This window comes from Caretta caretta, chromosome 4, assembly GCF_965140235.1.
Source record: "Caretta caretta isolate rCarCar2 chromosome 4, rCarCar1.hap1, whole genome shotgun sequence".
NCBI lineage: Eukaryota > Metazoa > Chordata > Testudines > Cheloniidae > Caretta > Caretta caretta.
In genome coordinates, this window is record NC_134209.1 from 124297817 (window position 1) to 124317442 (window position 19626).

Sequence of the window (19626 nt, forward strand, 5' to 3'; positions counted from 1 at the left end):
ACCATTTTTAAACTATTTTCTTGGCAGTTCTTAAAAAAAAAGTCTGAGGTCACTGACCCAGAATGAAACAACACATACATTAACGAACAATGAACCACGGTTTTGGCCCAAACCTTCACAATTTACATTCATGGGCATTGGGAGTGTTTGGCTTTTTTAATTCGGTGAGTAAAACATTTTAAATAAGGCTTCCATAAAAGTAAAAGTTACTATAACAATGCTATGGTCCTTAAAATGCCTTCAATATATGAAATGACAAAGTTCAGAAAAGTTTTTTGATTTGTTAACCTGTAATAATGTATTTTTTTAAAGATTTCATGTATCGTGCATCTTTTTTCAGTAACTTTTCTAAACCTGATTGTAAATTGGAGCTATTGTTTGCATCCGAGATTCCATTTTGAAGGACAAACTAAGGTTTGTTTGTTTTTTTAAATAACCCCTGAAGGAAACAATCAACCTTCATCTCTTATTGTAGGTTCTTACACCACCCTTATCAAGGGTGAGCACCTTCCAGTAGCGCATTTTGTGACATCTCAACATCTAACCCATGTGGATCACTTTCTCTCACATACTCTCCCAAGGGAAATTGTGTGGGCAGTGTAGTGTTTTAATAGTTCCTTTAAAGTGTCTGTGCATGTGTATCTCACACTGTTAATTTTTGAGATCACAAATTCAAGGAAGTGTGTTCTGCAGTTAGAGGAGAAGATGGTGAGATCTGTGGGAGTTCATTCCATAATCTTAGACCAGCCCTCAAGAAAGATCTGTCTCATATGCAGATGGTAAAAAGGTCCCTTATGATAACTGCACCTCTGGGAATTCTTTACTGGCCCTGTTCCTCACCCCAGAGCGTTAGGTGATCTTTTAGATCTAAGAACATTTTAAATATCTTGGCAGATAAAGCTGGCTGAAACGTAACATTTCTAGCTCATGGGCAATTCTGCCTTTCAAAATTAGGTTTTGGTCTGATTTGGAACTCTAAGAATTCTTTTGAACTTTCACACAAATCAGAAATTTAAAAAAAAAATGTTTTGGAAACAGTAACACATGATGCTTCCAAACAGAAATCTGCTGATGGAAATTGACATGATTTTTTTCAGTTTCCTGACTATTAATAGCAGCAGCGAAAGTGAGGGTAAGGTGGATTTTAGTCAGCAGTGTCCAGGGCTTCTGGGGTCTGTGGCTCTGGGGCAGCCCTGTCATGCATACTATCCCAGGTCCCAGAACGCCAGTGCTTCTAGACCCCTGGGCTGACCACACCCTGCTGTCCCAGAGTCATAGACCTGGGAAGTTTGCCCAGGACTTCCAGGATCTTGGTTCTATGGCAGGGGGCCTGAGAGCCCTGGCTTGAGCTGGGGCTTCCAGGACTGATGGTCTCTGCTTCAATAAACCTAGAAGCCATGAGAGTCTCCAGAGTTGTCAGGCTTCCAGCTTCATGACTGGAAGCCCTGCATGGCAAGGCTGCCTCAGTTCCATGGACCATGGAATTCCTGGGGTCCCCAGCCCCATGGTGATCTGCTTAGTGAGGTCAGCCTGCATGGTGGGACTGCCCTACACCCATAGATCCTGGAAACTCAGGGTTCCAGCAGCCCACCAGGCTAGCTGGCAGGAAACCATGCCTGTGATTCAACAAGAGTTCATCTAACCCGAAACAGTTCTATAAAATATTTTGGGTTTGACAAACTGGTGTTTTCTAATGAAACTGTTTCATCAAAAAACTTCTGATCAACTCTTCTTTCAGATGCTGGAATCTAGATAGGTGAAATGACCATGTGGAGAGACATATCACGGCCCAAATACAGAACTGATGTATGTGGGTGTACATCCATTTCTTCAGTACAGCTGTACTTGCTTTTTCGAGGGCAAAATTTGATCTCACATGTAAGCATGAAATGTAGTAATAGGTGCATGTAGGGCCAAACTGAGCCCTGGTGAAACTCCACCGAAGTCAGAAAAATTACACCAGGGCTGAATTTGTCCAATAGCGCATTTAATGCTCTCCATAAGTACTTCCAATTATAGTCCAAGTAATGCCTGTTGGAGTACAATATCCAGATCTTTAACAGCAAATTAGGTGTGTGTGTTTAGAGAGGGTAAAAATAAAGCATGTGAAATTGTTAACAGCAAACCTCAAAGCCTATGTCTTGCTTTGTCAAAAAATAAAAAAACCCTCACATGTTCATAGTATACCACAAGGCACACACGTGCCATTATGCCACAGAGCATAATTTTTCATTTCTTGCTTTCAGCACTTCTTATGGCAAAGAAGCTGGCTTATTTAGTTCTTCATCAGGCCTGTTATTAATACATTGACAGATCTCTCTGTGCACCTTTGTAGTGGTAGAGACCAAACTGCATGGAATGACTTGGTTCTAGAGGAAAATGGATATGCTGCCAGTGAGGGGCAGTGCCCTCAGCTAGGATGAGCAAGTGTGCGCCTTTCAAAGTGCTCGCTATAACCTCAAGTGGGTTTGTGTACAGCACAAACTGCATACATTTATGCAAATAAATATGCTAATGAAAGGAAAGAGAGGGGGAATCCCTAAATAGCACTATTCAATACTTAAAAAAGGGGACTGAAGGGAATAAAGGCCCAGATACACATCCTTTTTCTCTCAGTAGCATTCTCCACTTCCTAGTTATTTACATTCCCACTATCTCCCCCCCCCCCCTTTTTTTAAGACTGTGTTTTTCAAGGGCCAGTTAGACTGAGTCAGCATTCTTTTGCTGCTTAGCTATGCCATGAGTAACTTAGGCAGTAGGTATTGTGAGAGACTCACCCTCTTCCAAAGAGTAAGCCACCTCTACATTATTCGCAAAAAGAAAAGGGGTACTTGTGGCACCTTAGAGACTAACCAATTTATTTGAGCATTATTGCCTCTCAGGGGAAATGAGAGACCAAGTCCAGGAGCAATCACGCCCAGGTCTGTTGCAATATACCTAAACCACTTTAAATTCTTGATTCCTCTCCTAGTTCCCTCAAGGATCAGTCAGTGAGAAAGTGAGTGCAGCAAAGCTGTCTTAGGGTATTTGTTGTTATACATGTATTTAGTCAGTGAGAGCAAAAGGTTTGTCAGTTTAAAACAAAAGTGAGAAATTTAAATTGTATGATGGCAGTGAAAAATAATTTAGGAAAGAGCTGAGAAGAATAAGTTTGATTGTGAGTCTAGAATCAAGTGCAAGGACTTGATAATAGATATAAGGGGAAATGGGGAAACTATACAAAAACACAGGCTAGCCATTGCCTTCTGCTCTGACAAACTCCAGTTCTACCAGCTTAGTCTGATCTTTTTATTTTGCACTTTGTGATTAATAACTTAATATTGGTGGGCCAAATTCAGAGGTGAATAACTTATCCCGTCTTCCAGCCTTTTTAGTGTGTGTCACACCAGCTTAGACTCACTTCTGAACTTGGCCCATTGAATTAAAGAACACTAGCACCCACTGCCACAGTCCCTGAAGAGTCAACATCAGATGTGTGTGGAAGTATTGCAACCTTGATATGCCAGAGATATAACCAAGGATATTTATTAATACAGCTGCACAGAGGCTTCAGGCTGATGGAGCAATAAGCAGGAGCAATAATGCTGAACATTACTACTGGTTCATTAACTTCTGCCATCTCCCACCAGATAAAATTTTAAAAGGCCAAGGATTCTTATACAGCCAACAATAGCTAAAGTTGCAGTATACGTGACCACATGAAACTAATCTCTGCCAAAGCTGTGTCCACTCAGAGTCCTCAGTTGTGAAGATGGGTGGTGTATCTAAGAGGACCTCAGAGCAAAAAGGCTAGATCAAGACAATCACTTTCCTATCTACTGAACCTGCTGTGGATGACTATTATTATTACAATGGGTCAGAAAAAGGGCTTGCTTTCCGCCTGCTTACTATTTCAATAAAAATGAGAAAAAATTACTTCGATTAAAAATATATATATATATTTTCATTTGCAAATAGTGCTGTGGTACTTCATGGGAATTGTAGTTGAGGCACTTCATTATCCCTTCTCCTCTGTAAGGCTGGGTTCCCTGGCTGGACTACATTTCCCATGACTCACCACAGTCTCTATTCATGGTGAGGGGAGGTGGTTGCATCATGAGAATGCCTGACTGTGATGCAACATGGGAGAGGTAGTCTGGCTGGAGAGCCCAGCCTACAGGGAAGAATGGAGCCATCAGGAAACCAAACTGCAGCTCTCATAAGGTACTGCATCAGGATATCTGAGTAGAGATATTTTGGTTTTGGGGCCTCTGTTTTTTCAATGAAAAATTAATGTTTTCCAGGGGAAACTGACACTTTTCATGGGAAAAATTGTTTCATTGAAAGCCAAACTTTTGGACAAAAAACAGTTTTGACAGAAAAATTTCAACCAGCCCTAATTATTTTGGTTTTGGGAGTCATTTTCAGCACAGGTGTAAGAGGATGAAACTCCATTGATGTCTGGATAATTATCCTTCCTATATTCCAAAAGCCTTTTTGTTTCTGGCTAGTTATTCTCCCAGTGACAAATTTGGATGTCCCAGATGTAACCCTTCTGCCCATCAGAGTTGGCAGCAACAAGGGCCGGGTTCAGTATCTAGGGGTTCCATTCCAATAACATAAAGCAAAACCGGCTCGAGCCCCCACCCAGTGACCTGGGACAAATATACGCTACCCCCGCTGGGTGCCTCCAAGAGGCAATACTTCCCCTCTCACAAGCACAGAGTCTGAGTGTAGCAAAGCCTTTTAATAACAGAGAGAAACAATGTGGCGTTATGTTTCAGAAAACACCACCAACAGGATTCATAAAACAACCCATGAGCAAAAAACCCACCCCAAGCAAATTGGGGCGTGTCCTTTCCCTTTGGTTCTTGAGTCCAGCAACCCAAAATCACCTAAAGTCCAACACCCCAAAAGTCTCTGTCCCTGGTCAGTGCAGCCCCAGAGTTCAAAAGTTTATCTGCCGAGTTTTACCTCCCAACCTGGGTGGAGATGGGGGGGTTAAGGGGCACCCTATGTGGTCCAAAGCCAATTGCCCCACCTCTCCATGGGGCTCCGCTCTGCTCCCCCAGCCGTCCCACGAATCGCTTCGCTCTGCCGGCCGCCCCCAAGAGCTGCTCCAGGCATCCCACAAACTGCTCCGCTCTGCTCTGCCAGCCGTCCCATGAGCCGCTCCAGCCATCCTGCAACCTGCTCTGCTCCAAGAGCTGCTCTGCCAGCCGTCCCGCAAACTGCCCTGCAATATATCTTCAGGTTCCTCCGCTACTTAACACAACACTCAGTGATTTCAGCTCGCAATAGGGGAGGCTCAGTGCTAGTACACCATTAGCCCAAAGTGAATTCAGCTCAGCAGCCTGTAACTAGATTCCTCATAGAATCAAAATTAGGTCTGATATTCCATAGTGGAGAGAGAAGAAAGTGCAATTAGCATGTAAGACCCTCACTATGGGACCCATACCACCAAGTATTAATACCTATCCCCAATCTTTCTCTATTCACTGGGTTTTGGAACCCATGACCCTTGCCTAGCAAGTGCTGCTTAGTTGATGGTGAGTCCCTTCATCAGAACAAAAGGCCAAGTACAGTTCCACTGTCCTTGATTCACATAATCAGGATAATAACAGTTTATTCCTGCCCCAATAACAGAGAAACTGGGCCTCCTACAGCAGCCAAAGTGACCATCTAGGCGGGGTGGGTGTGCCTATGCAAATGAGATCAGCACCTGAAGTTCTTTTCCACAACCCACCATGACTCGCCACCAGATGTTAGGGCAGAGCTCATCCTGACTCTACTTACACAGAAGTAAACTTTCCTTTGATTTATGCCATATACAAACTCACTAAAGACTGCAGTGGGGTTGCAAAGAGTCTAAAACGGAGGAGAATTTGGCCCCCGGTGTTCTGAATTTGAATAGCTGTAAGGGAGACAAGGTGGGTGAGGTAATCTTTTATTGTCTCTCTATTATCCTGGGACTGACAGCTTCAGCTACATCACATAGGGTCAGTCCTGATCCAGCTGAAGAACATAACTCATGACAGTGGAGTAAGATGGGAGCCGTGGATAGCAAAAGTCTAGATTAGGAAAACCAGTTTGGCAAAATGAACACCTCATTCTTCCTTTTAACCTTTGCCATTCTGAGATCCAATTTTGAATCAAACCTTTTTGAGGTTCTGAAATGTTTGGATAATTTTTGCCTATCCTGTCTGGGACAGGAACAAAATGTTCCAAAATACTGTAAGAAAGACTTTCCACAGTATTTATGACTGGGATGGGGACGTGCTGGGAGGCTCCCACAGAAGCCTGTTCTCACTAGAATTCCAGTCCAAATTTCAGAATCAGGAGGTCCAGATAAGCTTTGAATAAAGCCTCCAAAGCGAAGCAGAATTTCAATCCTTTTAGGTTCATCCATCCATAACCCATGGCATAATTAGAAAGCAACATTTTTTTTTTTGCTGCCATAGTTTTCCTTCACTAAGCTTGCAATTTGCTATTGACTTTTTTGATATGTTGTTGTTTTGAAAAGCGAGCCGGTTCACTAAACTCTAACTTCGCCCAGCTCTGGGATTTGTGTACTGTGATTAGAGTAAGCCTAAAAATGTTTCCACTTTTCAAGATATTTTATAGCCCTTGCAATTCTGTGCAAAACGTTCAGGTGGAATTGTGGGCAGTTGAATATTGATTCATATTTAGTTGAAAGCAATAGAGCATAGAGGAAAGCTTCAGTATAATATGGTTCCTTCTAGGGAATTCTGCATCATCTTGGTTTGTAATCACCCATTTTGTGAATCATACCTCATGTTAGATGTGCGTTGTGTTAAAACTATACTCCTCTCAGGAATCCATCATCCCAAAATTCACTCTGAACATCTTTTAGGTTGAAAAGCAAGGATCTTTGGCAATGAGAAAAGGCATTATAGCATATAACAACATTTACTGTTGCAATGAAGGGATATTTAGAATAGATCTGCTTGGAAGATTTTAGTCAAAACAGTTTTCCATCAGGAGATGCTGTTTTGACAAAATGGAATTTTTTTGTGAATTATATCTATTTCAATGGAATTTCATTTTGAAAAAAAATAGAAAATGTTGAAATATCCTGTTTTGACATTTTTAAATGAAAAGTTTTGATTGTTTATATCAAAATGACTTTCCCTTTCAAAATGTACTTTATTTTATATACATGTATTTTAAAAGGGTCAAAATCTAAACAAAACAATCTGAATGTATCAAAATAAAGTGTTAAAATGACCTGAAACAATTCTTTTTCACAAAACAAAATCCAGAAAAAGTTTTGGCTTTTTGTCCTGATGTGGGACCAATCATGTCAAAATCTCAAAATTGTTCACAGGATGAACCCATTTTCTGACCAGCTCTAGTGCAGAGTAGAGTCCAGTCTGCATTTCAGATGAAATCCCATACTGTATGACCACTTCCTTCTTGTCTGTAAAATCAGAAGATGCTCTGTACTCCACTTTTTAACACCAATCTCAAAATGAATTTGTAGTGACATTCAGTTTTTATTACAACGTTGATAATTTGTAAATACAAGCAATGCACCGTGTGGTTTCTTAAACGGTGGCGCTGCTGTTATTCAAGGTATAATTAGACTTATTTTAAATCTATGATAAAGAGAAGATGTTTTAACATTTCCTTTCATTTAAGATAAGATGTTGTAACCTGTTTCCTTTAATTCAACCAAAGCAAAGAACTGCTTCATTTGAATCATATTCATCACATCTATGGGTAATATCCATTGAATTCACAATAAATTGTGGAGCCCTGTGAAATTGCATGCACCTTTGATAAATTTGCACCTTTGCCCACCTCACCCGCACTCTGCCCTCTGTTCATTGATCCATTTCCACTGGGACCGCTGCTCACATTCCAAACGGCTGAGCAGCTTCAATCAGCTACCATTAATCCCCCCAAAAACTGCACCAGAGAAATGTTTTCTTTTTTCCCCCACTAATGTGCAACTTCTCCCATCGCCATTTAGATTCATGGTAACAAAGGGAGCTGGGATTTATAGGTGAAGGGATATATTAAACAGGGAAAAAAAGGAGCAAGAACACTTTACAAATACTAAACATTTCTAAAATATTTTTCTGTAAAATACATGCCATGTACAAAATAATGACAACCCAAACTCTTTCTGATAAACTCTTTACACCATACAACATCATCATGTGCTCTCATTCTCTCTCAGGTTCATATTATTTCATGTACAGGTTCTGCTGAGAAAGCACATAGTAACTTTAGATAATGAGAAAGTGTTGGAACCTTGGCTAACAGTAAAACTAAATCTTTGCAAACTCCTGAATGTAATAGTTACATCAGTGATCAGTGACATTTCTGCTGTGCATTTTATACTTCAGTTGTTTCTATGTGTTCAAAATCAGTTTCTCTAGTGTAACATATCTGTAAAATACAAATATTCTACAGAACGGTGCCCTGTACTGTAGTGTGCATATAATTTCTTTACTGTTTCAATAAATATCACATAATACAGTAAAAAATATGAACAGCTGCAATTTTAATTTGAACATTTAAAAAACATTCTCAGCTGCATAATAAAGTCCTTTAAAGCTGCAATATTGTGGTTTGTGTTACATGTCAGTAAGCAGAGTACTGAAGTGCTAACTTCTACTACATCTTGCAATGATAATTTGTTTAGTAGTCAAAAAGGTCGGCCTGAAGAGATCTCGATAAGAAATCCACTGTGACAAAACTGGAATGTGCCTGGATTTTTTCACCTTGGTTGTTTCTGTTCAATGCATAATGATTAGCGTATGCTCCCTTTAGAGCCTAGAAGATGTATTGTATGACAGGTATGTACTTTTCCTCTAGCCTTGTCATTTCTTTCGGTGAGATTTTGTTGCTGAGCCACCAAAGTGAGCAGGTTTCTCTCTGGCATTTAACTTCTGTGTGCACTTTTTTAGGCAGATGGGAAGTGTTGTTTTATTATTATAACCAGGGATGTCAAGCGATTAAAAAAATTAATCACGATTAATTGTGCAATTAAACAAATTAATTTTACGATTAATTGTGCTGTTAATAATAGAATATCATTTATTTAAATATTTTTGTTTTTTTCTACATTTTCAAATATATTTATTTCAATTACAACACAGAATACAAAGTGTACAGTGCTCACTTTATAATATTTTTATGACAAATATTTGCACTGTAAAAATCAAATAGTATTTTTCAATTCACCTAATACGAGTACATTTATCGTGAAAGTTGAATCTACAAATATAGAATTATGCACAAAAAAACCCTGCATTCAAAAATAAAACAATATAAAACTTTTGAGCCTACAAGTCCAATCAGTCCTACTTCTTGTTCAGCCAATCACTCAGACAAACAAGTTCGTTTGCAGAAGATAATGATGGCTGCTTCTTGTTTACAGTGTCACCTGAGAGTGAGAACAGGCATTTGCATGGCACTGTTGTGGCCGGCGTTGCAAGATATTTACATGCCAGATGCACTAAAGATTCATATGTCTCTTGATGCTTCAACCACCATTCCAGAGGACATGTGTCAATGCTGCTGATGGGTTCTGCTCAATAACAATCCAAAGCAGTACGGATCGACACATGTTCATTTTCATCATGTAAGTCAGATGCCACAGCAGAAGGTTGATTATCTTGGTTCTGTAGTTTCTGCATCAGAGTGTTGGTCTTTTAAGACTTCTGAAAACATACTCCACATATGTTTCAGAGGAACAGCCGTGTTAGTCTGTATTCGCAAAAAGAAAAGGAGTACTTGTGGCACCTTAGAGACTAACCAATTTATTTGAGCATGAGCTTTCGTGAGCTACAGCTCACTTCATCAGATGTTTACCGTGGAAACTGCAGCAGACTTTATATACACACAGAGAATATGAAACAATACCTCCTCCCACCCCACTGTCCTGCTGGTAATAGCTTATCTAAAGTGATCAACAGGTGGGCCCACCTGTTGATCACTTTAGATAAGCTATTACCAGCAGGACAGTGGGGTGGGAGGAGGTATTGTTTCATATTCTCTGTGTGTATATAAAGTCTGCTGCAGTTTCCACGGTAAACATCTGATGAAGTGAGCTGTAGCTCACGAAAGCTCATGCTCAAATAAATTGGTTAGTCTCTAAGGTGCCACAAGTACTCCTATACTCCACATACTCATCTCTCTCAGATTTTGGAAGGCACTTCAGCTTCTTAAATCTTGGTTCAAGTGCTGTAGCTATCTTTAGAAATTTCACATTGGTATCTTTGCATTTTGTGAAATTTGCAGTGAAAGTGTTCTTAAAACAAAAACATGTCATCATCTGAGACTCCTGGGTCATCATCCAAGACTGCTATAACATGAAATATATGGCAGAATGTGGGTAAAATAGAGCAGGAGACCTACAATTCTCCCCCAAGGAGTTCAGTCAGAAATTTAATTAACGCATTATTTTTTTAACAAGCATCATCAGCATGGAAGCATATCCTCTGGAATGATGGCCAAAGCACGAAGAGGCATATGAATCTTTAGCGCATCTGGCATGTAAATATCTTGCGATGCCAGCTACCACAGTGCCATGTGAAAGCCTGTTCTTACTTTCAGGTGACATTGTAATTAAGAAGTGCACAGCATTATTTCCCGTAAATGTAAACAAACTTGTTTCTCTTTGTGATTGGCTGAGCAAGAAGTATGACTGAGTGGACTTGTAGGCTCTAAACTTTTACATTGTTTTATTTTTGAGTGCAGTTATGTAACAAAAAACCCTACATTTGTAAGTTGCACTTTCATGAGAAAGAGATTTCACTACAGTACTTGTAAGTGATGAATTGAAGAATACTGTTTCTTTTGTTTATCATTTTTATAGAGCAAATATTTGTAATTAAAAATAATAAAGTGAGGCTGTACACTTTGTAACTGAAATCAATATATTTGAAAATGTAGAAAAACTTCCAAAAATATTTAATAAATTTCAATTGGTATCCTATTGTTTAACAGTGCGATTAATCACGATTAACTTTTTAATAGCAATTAATTTTTGAGTTAATTGCGTGAGTTAACTGTGATTAATCAACAGCCTTCATTTTAACTTTTTTAATTTTGAGATACATGTGAATCACAAACAGCCTGGAAGGAGGAAATGATGAGGTGCACAAAAATGAAAAACAGTATTTCTTCAGCAGCAGCAACAACAAGAACCAGTTGCTTTCAGAACTCAACAAACTTTGGTTTAACTTTAGGTCAGGTTGAGTTCAATCTCTGTTATTTCAAGCAGTTCACCCTAGCGTGTGAAGCTCAAGAAAAAAAAATCTGGTTTTCTAACTTTTAACCAGAAGATGCAAATAGCGTGTTAGTTTGAGAAGCCCAGCTGGACAGATGATCTGTTGGTAGTACAACATGTTATCACCAAGGTAACAGAGTTTGTAATTCAATCTTAGTCCTTTGCACCTTGGGAATTCTGAAGAAGAACCACTTTAGCCAGGGGTGGGACAGAAGCACTTGTGCTGCTTTCTAGCAATGCCTTTGGCGGCTAAGTCAGTAAAGATGTTGGTGGGCTGCAGAAGAAAACATGTTAGGCGCGGAAAGTTGGTCATCCTGAAACCTGGGTGAGAATGGAAGGAAAAATAGCAGGCAGCCTCTCTGTTCAGACAAGTGTTCAGAGGACCTAAGAAATGTGGAGATTGGTGTCTTATAAATAGACAGACCTCCAGAAAAAAAAATAACATGATCATCTCACTATGATAATAATCATATGCGCTACTCTGCTGTATGAAGGCAGATAGTGTTTATGCAGTGATTGTGTAATGTATACTCGCACAGTGTAGTTCATATTAACATCAGTACTAGACTCTTATCAGTCTGAGCACTCTGCAAATGAATGCTGCTAGGCTACTGGAATTATCTGCACAGTGAGATACTGGCTTTTAGCTTTTTCATCATGGCTGAAGACAGCTTCACTTGATCTCAGCAAAATTATTTTAAAATCCAAGCGTTTGCTAAGGTTTCTTTTTAAAGGATCACGTCTAGTGTGACTCATTACCCCGGATTTCATTTTTCAGAGCAGCCAAGTTCCCTGGCTTTTACAACATTCCCAAATGCCATTATCTCTGTTTGTTAATAGCTAAATGGCTGATGCGTGGATACATATTATTTCAGAACTTTCCTGCAAGGCGTGCTGTCCTAGGAAACAAAGCCTTTTTAAAAAACAGTGTATATTATTTTACATGTTTCAAAGAAAAAATGACACTGACTAGAAATTCTTACGGGTTTCTACGTATCTGCTCCCGAAGTTAGATTTGGTTGCTATCTTTCCTCTTAGGTTATTTGCTTTAAGTGCGAAGTTTGATCTTGTCTATTCAGTGAAAAGGTATTTCTGACAGGGGTCAATACTTTAGTTCTGAATGTGGTAAACAGCGGTGCCTGCAGCTGTGCGTACATTTACGCATGATACATAGCACAGGCCCTACGGCCTCTCTGTCACGACGGGGGCAGCAGGGCTAAGCCTGAGAGGCGTGGCAGCCCCTGTGCATCCAGTCACAATGTCACTCACTCGATTTTGGCCCCACTGCCCCACTGTCATGACGGAGGGGCCACAGGGCCAAACCTGAGTGGGCAGTGGGGGCAGCCAGCACTGCTCCACCTTGCCACTTCTCTGGGGCTGGTTCCTGCACGCTGGTTCCTTCCCTCACTTCCAGCAGCCTGTGTTCCCTCTGTCTGCTGGTCTCACTCAACAACTACAAGAACGGGGAGCGGCAGTCAGTGCCCGCATGGAAGTGCTGGCTGGGGGCTGGGAGAGGGGTGGCAAGAGCAAAGCATTTAAACATGTAAGTAGTCCCATTGGCTAGTCATGTGCTAATGTTAAGCAAGTGCTGAAGTGCTTTGCTAGCTAGGGCTTGAAACAGCACAAAATTGGAGTGAAGGAGCACTTTGATTAGTTGATGTGGCTCCTGAGCCATGTAATTACAAGATCATGTGCTCTCAGGTTGAAGTCATTAGCCAAATCATTAAAATAGCCATTCAATAAGTGCAGTATACTCCAGGGAGAATTATTATTGTGCCATACAATATGTGTCATTTGTGTCAATATGTGTCTATTTCTTCTCTGGAATATGGAACAATAGCAACTTAGTCTTTGATTAGTAGTGATCATTACACTGATCATACACATTTGCTCAAAACAGTTTCCCTTCATACTCAGCCTCATTATAAAGTTTCCTACTACTAGTAATTACTGTTTTGATTTGTTAAAGCAAGCTTATTCAAATATTTCTGACATAATCAAAATTTCACCTGTATGTGATTTCTTCCCGCCCCCCATGCCAAACCGCACCTGACCTGCTGCATGAACAATGCAATCATTGGATGTATGTGGTCAATATAAAAATGCAAATGGTTAATGTTGGCTTTAGGCCTTTAAGTCAAATTTTCATGTAATTAACATAATTCTAATTCTCACTGATACTAGAATCTGTAATTCTAATTCATTGTGGTATTAGATCTACAAATGTGAACTCATTTTCAGTTGATATAGCTGTAACAAGGCAAGATCCAATTTTTAAAAAGTATGAGCATCTTTTGTGGTATAGAAGCCCAGCCAATGCTTCAGAACCTCAAATTTAGATGCATGTGCAACCCTGTGACTACATCTGCCACACAGATGTTGGGTGCAATTTTTAATGAATCAGGCAAATAGGAGTTCCATTGTAATATGTCAGTGAATCAAGCTAATGGTATTATTTATACAGCATCACAAATGTTCATGGTCCAGATAGATAAAAACATGGCTCTTACCCTGAAGCGGTTACAGTCTGAAATGAGGAATAATCTGGACTGGGGATAAGGGAGGGGAAATGTTACAGCAGTAAGATCAGGTGGTCGTTTCAATTTGGAATATTCAGTCTGCATATGTTTGAAATAGCAATACATAGTTTTACCAGCTTTGATACCATCATTTGAAAATATTTCCTGTATTAAAGAAATTTTAAAAATACCTCTTTGCACTATAGGCAATTAAAGACCTTTCTCAACTGACTGTATGAACTAGTGTGTACTTAAACCTTTCAGCCCTTGAAAGCTAAAATCCTTACTCCTACTGGCAGCTAAAGAAGTTTTTCCTTTAATCCAAATGGTAGAAGCGTAGATTACCTGGTAGAGCCAAAGGTTACCTGGTTTCTGTCCTTGGCGTACCATGTGTACAATATAGCTACGGTCAGACCAAATTAGTGAACAATCTTTCACCAATTCATTTTGAATGGTTTTGGAGTCTCCAAAACTATTGCAAAGAGCAAAATTTCAAGGCCCTAAAAGATTCATGCATACTGACATGCTAAACCTACTTCTCTCTGCATGTCACAGTTGGTTACCATGGTACTTCAGCATATAACTTCTAGAGAGAACAGCATGTATTCATGGACACATGCATTTCTAATACTTTACAAAGAGACATGCAGCAAGTCAGATGTGGAGTTGTAGAAGCCAGGTACATATACATTTGAATTGCAACTCCAGAAGTTCCAGAGAGGCAGTGTGGCCTATTGGATAGGGCACTGGCTTGGGATTCAAGAGACCTGCGTTCAATTTCTGGCTCTCCCAGTTGTTTGCTGGGTAACCTTAGGTAAGTCATTTCCCCTCCCTTTGCCTCAGTTTTCCCATCTATACAATGAAGGAAATGATACAGACCTTATTTATAAAGTGCTTTGAGAGCTATAGAGGAAAAGTGCTACATGAGAACTAGATATTAATAAGTGGCATTGGAATCTGTACTGGGTCCTCTATTCCAACTCCCATCATCTTCTATCTTCACTGCTTTTCCTCCCACAAACTCATTATGACAGAGTGAACTGTCACATAGGGGAGGAGAAAAAATCCCCAAGTATCCGACTCCAATTAACCAATCCTCCCAAAGGCTGCTAGGAATGGGCAGAGTCTGGGCCTATATAAACTGACCCCAGCTCAGTACAAGGGGGAGAGGCAACACTCAAGGGGGGAGGGGCAGAAAGAGTACCTAGGAAAACACAGCTCCAGAAAGGGGCAGGAGAAGAGACAATAACCTTGGGATAAAGATACTGAGCTTGCGGAGAGTGGGGCACCAACTGGGGTCTGCATCCCTAGAAACCTTTACACTTGCATGAGAGGTAAGAGAGTTTATGGGGAAATTGGATTAAAGACTTTGGGTGCAGATAATGGTAAACTAAATACTGATAAATCCTTTCTAGTCTTACTTCAGTCTTTTTGGTTCCTTTTCCCTCCCCCTTTTTTTCTTTTCTCGTGCAGTGATCAAGTCATCCTGGCTCACCAGGCTATAGCTTGGTGACACCCCCACAGTATCTCCGTGAGACCACACACAAAACAAAACCCTTCAATAACCCTAAGGGATTCCTTTAACTTACCACCTCTAAAATAACTTAGAAGAGAGTTAGAAAATGAGACCATTAAGGTTTGGCTGAACCCAAAGGAATCACACAGTCATATTGTTGCATTCTTTGTTCTACCTGATCGCTAGCCAAACATTCCTCTTCTCTCCCCATGTCATTACTATTGTTGTTGGGTTCGATCTACTGTAGGTCATAAGCTCTTCAGGCCAGAGACTGCCTTTTAATTGTCTTTATGATCACTTACAAATAAAGAACCAAATGTTATATTTTAATATACAAATTTGGTCTCTCTAAAGTAAAACATTTTCAAAAGACCACTTTGATTTCCTCCTTGGCAACTTTCTCAACACTGTGTCCTCTCCATCTTCCCTTTCAGGGACTCTGCCTTTTGGGGGGTTCTTTTGTCACTGATTCTTTCTTAGTGTCAACTGATTTCTATGTTACAAAAAGGAGATGGGTGCTTTTACAAGAAGTCTCTTCATACTCAGTCATTTCTTGCTAAGTCATAGTACCACAGGGCTGATTCTCAGAGCTGCTTTGAAACAGCTTCATCTTCTACATAGTGCTATTGTCAGTGGTTTCCCTGCTCTACTTTTTGGGGAAAGTACTTTTCATTTTAAAAGTTTGGTTGATTTCTGAAGTATTCAGTGGACTGTGTGTACACACGGGTAGTCCAAGAGTTCAGAAATATGAAACGGTGTATTTTACATCCGGTTTTGCTGTTGTCTGATGCAGTCTCTCTGCTGGTTGCTCTTGCTGTTGCATGGGAATCTCCTGATTCTGCAGAATGAAGTGTTTAAAACACAATTTCTGATATAAGTAGTAAATGGAACAGGCTGGCCATATAGGTCTTTATATTGCATTTATCTATAAGAATGAGAGTTACATGGAAAACAAACCCTGAAAAGAATGGGCAATTGGTTACCTGTCCAACAGAATTATGGTATTCAGTACAGATATATAAAACTTATCAGAGTCTGTTCATGGGCTTTATAGAAGTCTGTTTTACCCTCGTTTTGGTCCATATGGGTCCCCTGATTCCACACACCTTCCCCCATGTTTTGCTTGGAGTGTTGGTTTCAAGCACAACTAAAAGATTAAAGCAAAATTTAACCCAAATAGCCAACTTTCTGGTCAAAATCACACAAAACCTCTGCTAGACTGAACCAATCTGAACTTCTCTGCAGTGACCTACCATAGGTTCTCTTGGCTCATCTGATTTCTTTATTAAATCAAAACTACAAATCAGAATTGAAGACTTTTATAGCAAGATAAAGCTGCACATCTGTATTGTAGCTTGCTGCAAATGACAAAATTGCTTTAGATTTTTTTTTCTGCCTGTATTGTTAAGGATGCATGCTTCAGAAAGCTGTTGGAAGAATGAAGACTCAAAATGAGCATTCCATCTGGGTTAACCTTTTTCCCCAGATGTCATCCTCTGTGAAATGTTTTATGTATGTATTCTTTGGAAATCAACTGGCAGAAGCAGCTGTGCGTGCTGCCCACCTGCTAAAGCCCACAATCTTGTGTTATTTCAATTAGATTTGATTGCAAGAAAAGTTTATGAAACAGTTCTCAGTGATTTCATGCCGTCTGGCTTCCGCTAGCCTCCTATTTAGAGAAACCCTATGTTTACATTGATTAGCCCTCTATATGTGCAACTGTGACTATTATTCTTTTTATGTGTGAGATGACAGTGTGCTTGGTGCTGTATAAACATAGAGTGAGGCCACAGTCTCTGCTCTTGATGGGCTCACAGATGAATTTAGAAGTTGGCAGTACAGTTCAGACATACAAGATGCACAGGTTGAGAATATAAACTCAGAATGGTAATTTTTTTTTCAAATTTTCAGTTTCAGCCACTCCAAATTAGGACAAACACTAAGGATAGTCCCCAATGAATGCACAAATCTTTGTCCCAAAAATCCTTATGAAATGTTATCCTACAAACTGTTACCACTTTGCGACCATTCCAAGGCCACTCCTCCTCCCAGGCAGCATTTAAACAGACCTCCCTTTTTGGATGCAGATTTTAATATATTAACTTCTAGGGAGGCAGGATTTTTCTTTGTTTCCCTGGCTGAATTGTCAGGGGGCATTTAGTATATAGACTCAATATGAAACTTGCTGTAGAATTCTTATGCTGATTTGAACCTGAAACGAGGTGCAACTTGGTAGTTGTGGTTGACTTTCACAGTGAGTTTAGGGCCTAAACTTGACTTGTTGGAGCCTAGAATGACACATGTGACAGCACTTGAAAGGAAGACCAGGCTTGAATGAACCAACCCAATGAATGTTAGTTCAGACTTTCAAACAAGCTTCTTGTGCATTTTGTTCCTGTTGACACGAAACCGGATTTGGGTGCACTGGAATTAATACTGCCTGCTCATGCTATCTTTGCTTCAGGTTCACATCTTACATCACCCGCCTTCCCCCACCCACCCTCCATCCATCCAGGAATGAAGAATGTCTATGTGGTGACTGTAATCTGTTTGGAGGCAAAATTGGGTTGTCAAACTGCAGTCTGGAGGAATCCTGCCTTTGGAAATAATATCACTTTCTGAAACTCTGTTTGGGACTAAGCAGCTATTGCTCCATCAAGAAGCCCAGAGCTCTTCTCATCTGAGATTTCATTTTAATTTTCCAACTTCTATTCCGCAGTTTTGCTAATTACTGTTTATCTGCGTGAAATGCTGGTTATATACAGAGGGAGGGATTTAAAAAAAATCACTTAGCATGTAAGCTCTTTGGGGCAGGGTCCCCCTTTTTTGTTCTGTTTGTACAACAGCAGCACAGTGGGGTCCTGGTCTCTGTTTGGGGTCTCTGCGTACTAGCACAATACAAATAATAAATGATATAAAAGTGCCCAGTGTTGGCCTAAGTCTGATCCCATTGAAGTCAATGATAAAAACAGGTCCCAATAACTTCAATTGGATTTCGGGGGACTTAATGCCTTGCAGAAGGCACTCAGGGTCAAATTTTTAACTCCCCTTGAGATCAAGAGGAGTCAGATGCCTAAATACCTTCAAAAATATGGCCCTCAGCCCCTTGCAGGTTGAGACCATGATGTTTTTCTCATCTCAATTTCTTTTGAGTGTTGATAAAAGCTCTGTCTACACGACAGAGCCTAGGCAGGGATAATTCCATAGTGTAGGTGCAGCATGCATCAACAGAAGTTTTTCTGCCAGTGTAGGAACACCATCTCCCTGAATGACGTTACTATGCCAGTAAAGCTGATGTGTCTACGCTGGGGTTTTTGTTGGCATAGCTATATCACTCAGGCTTATGGCTTTTTCGCACACCTGATTGACATAACTGCACAATTATAAGTTGTTAAATGTAGACCAAGCCTTGGAATATCAGCTTTTCCCCAGATTGTTCTTACTTTCATCACTGCACTTAGTTTCCAAACACTTTACTTAGAAAAAGGAAAACACACCTTTACAGTTAAAGTGGAAAACAATATACTGTACCTGCATTTTTAAATAAAAATATTTGAAGAAAGTTAACAAACCTATTTGCTTTTGCATATTTCCTGAATTATTTATTTTATTTATTTTATTATTTATTTACCACATCCCTAAAACAACTTATGCTAATAATATTGTAATAAGCAGCACACTTATCATAGAATATCATAGAATCATAGAATATCAGGGTTGGAAGGGACCCCAGAAGGTCATCTAGTCCAACCCCCTGCTCAAAGCAGGACCAATTCCCAGTTAAATCATCCCAGCCAGGGCTTTGTCAAGCCTGACCTTAAAAACCTCTAAGGAAGGAGATTCTACCACCTCCCTAGGTAACGCATTCCAGTGTTTCACCACCCTCTTAGTGAAAAAGTTTTTCCTAATATCCAATCTAAACCTCCCCCACTGCAACTTGAGACCATTACTCCTCGTTCTGTCATCTGCTACCATTGAGAACAGTCTAGAGCCATCCTCTTTGGAACCCCCTTTCAGGTAGTTGAAAGCAGCTATCAAATCCCTCCTCATTCTTCTCTTCTGCAGGCTAAACAATCCCAGCTTCCTCAGCCTCTCCTCATAACTCATGTGTTCCAGTCCCCTAATCATTTTTTTTGCCCTTCTCTGGACTCTCTCCAATTTATCCACATTCTTCTTGAAGTGTGGGGCCCAAAACTGGACACAGTACTCCAGATGAGGCCTCACCAATGTCGAATAGAGGGGAACGATCACGTCCCTCGATCTGCTCGCTATGCCCCTACTTATACATCCCAAAATGCCATTGGCCTTCTTGGCAACAAGGGCACACTGCTGACTCATATCCAGCT

At 40.2% G+C, this 19626-nt stretch overlaps 1 long non-coding RNA gene across 2 annotated transcripts in view; it reads left to right on the forward strand.

The window, feature by feature from the left end:
- The window catches only part of LOC125636156 (uncharacterized), a 214832-nt gene that overhangs the window by 160094 nt on the left and 35112 nt on the right, over positions 1 to 19626 (forward strand). Inside the window, exon 7 of one of the 2 annotated variants that reach the window (XR_012668201.1) lies at positions 17745 to 18803. The exons of the other annotated variant lie outside the window; for it this stretch is intronic. This is a non-coding gene — a long non-coding RNA (uncharacterized LOC125636156). Of the gene's footprint in view, positions 1 to 17744; positions 18804 to 19626 lie in introns of those variants that run through there. 2 annotated transcript variants of the gene reach the window in all.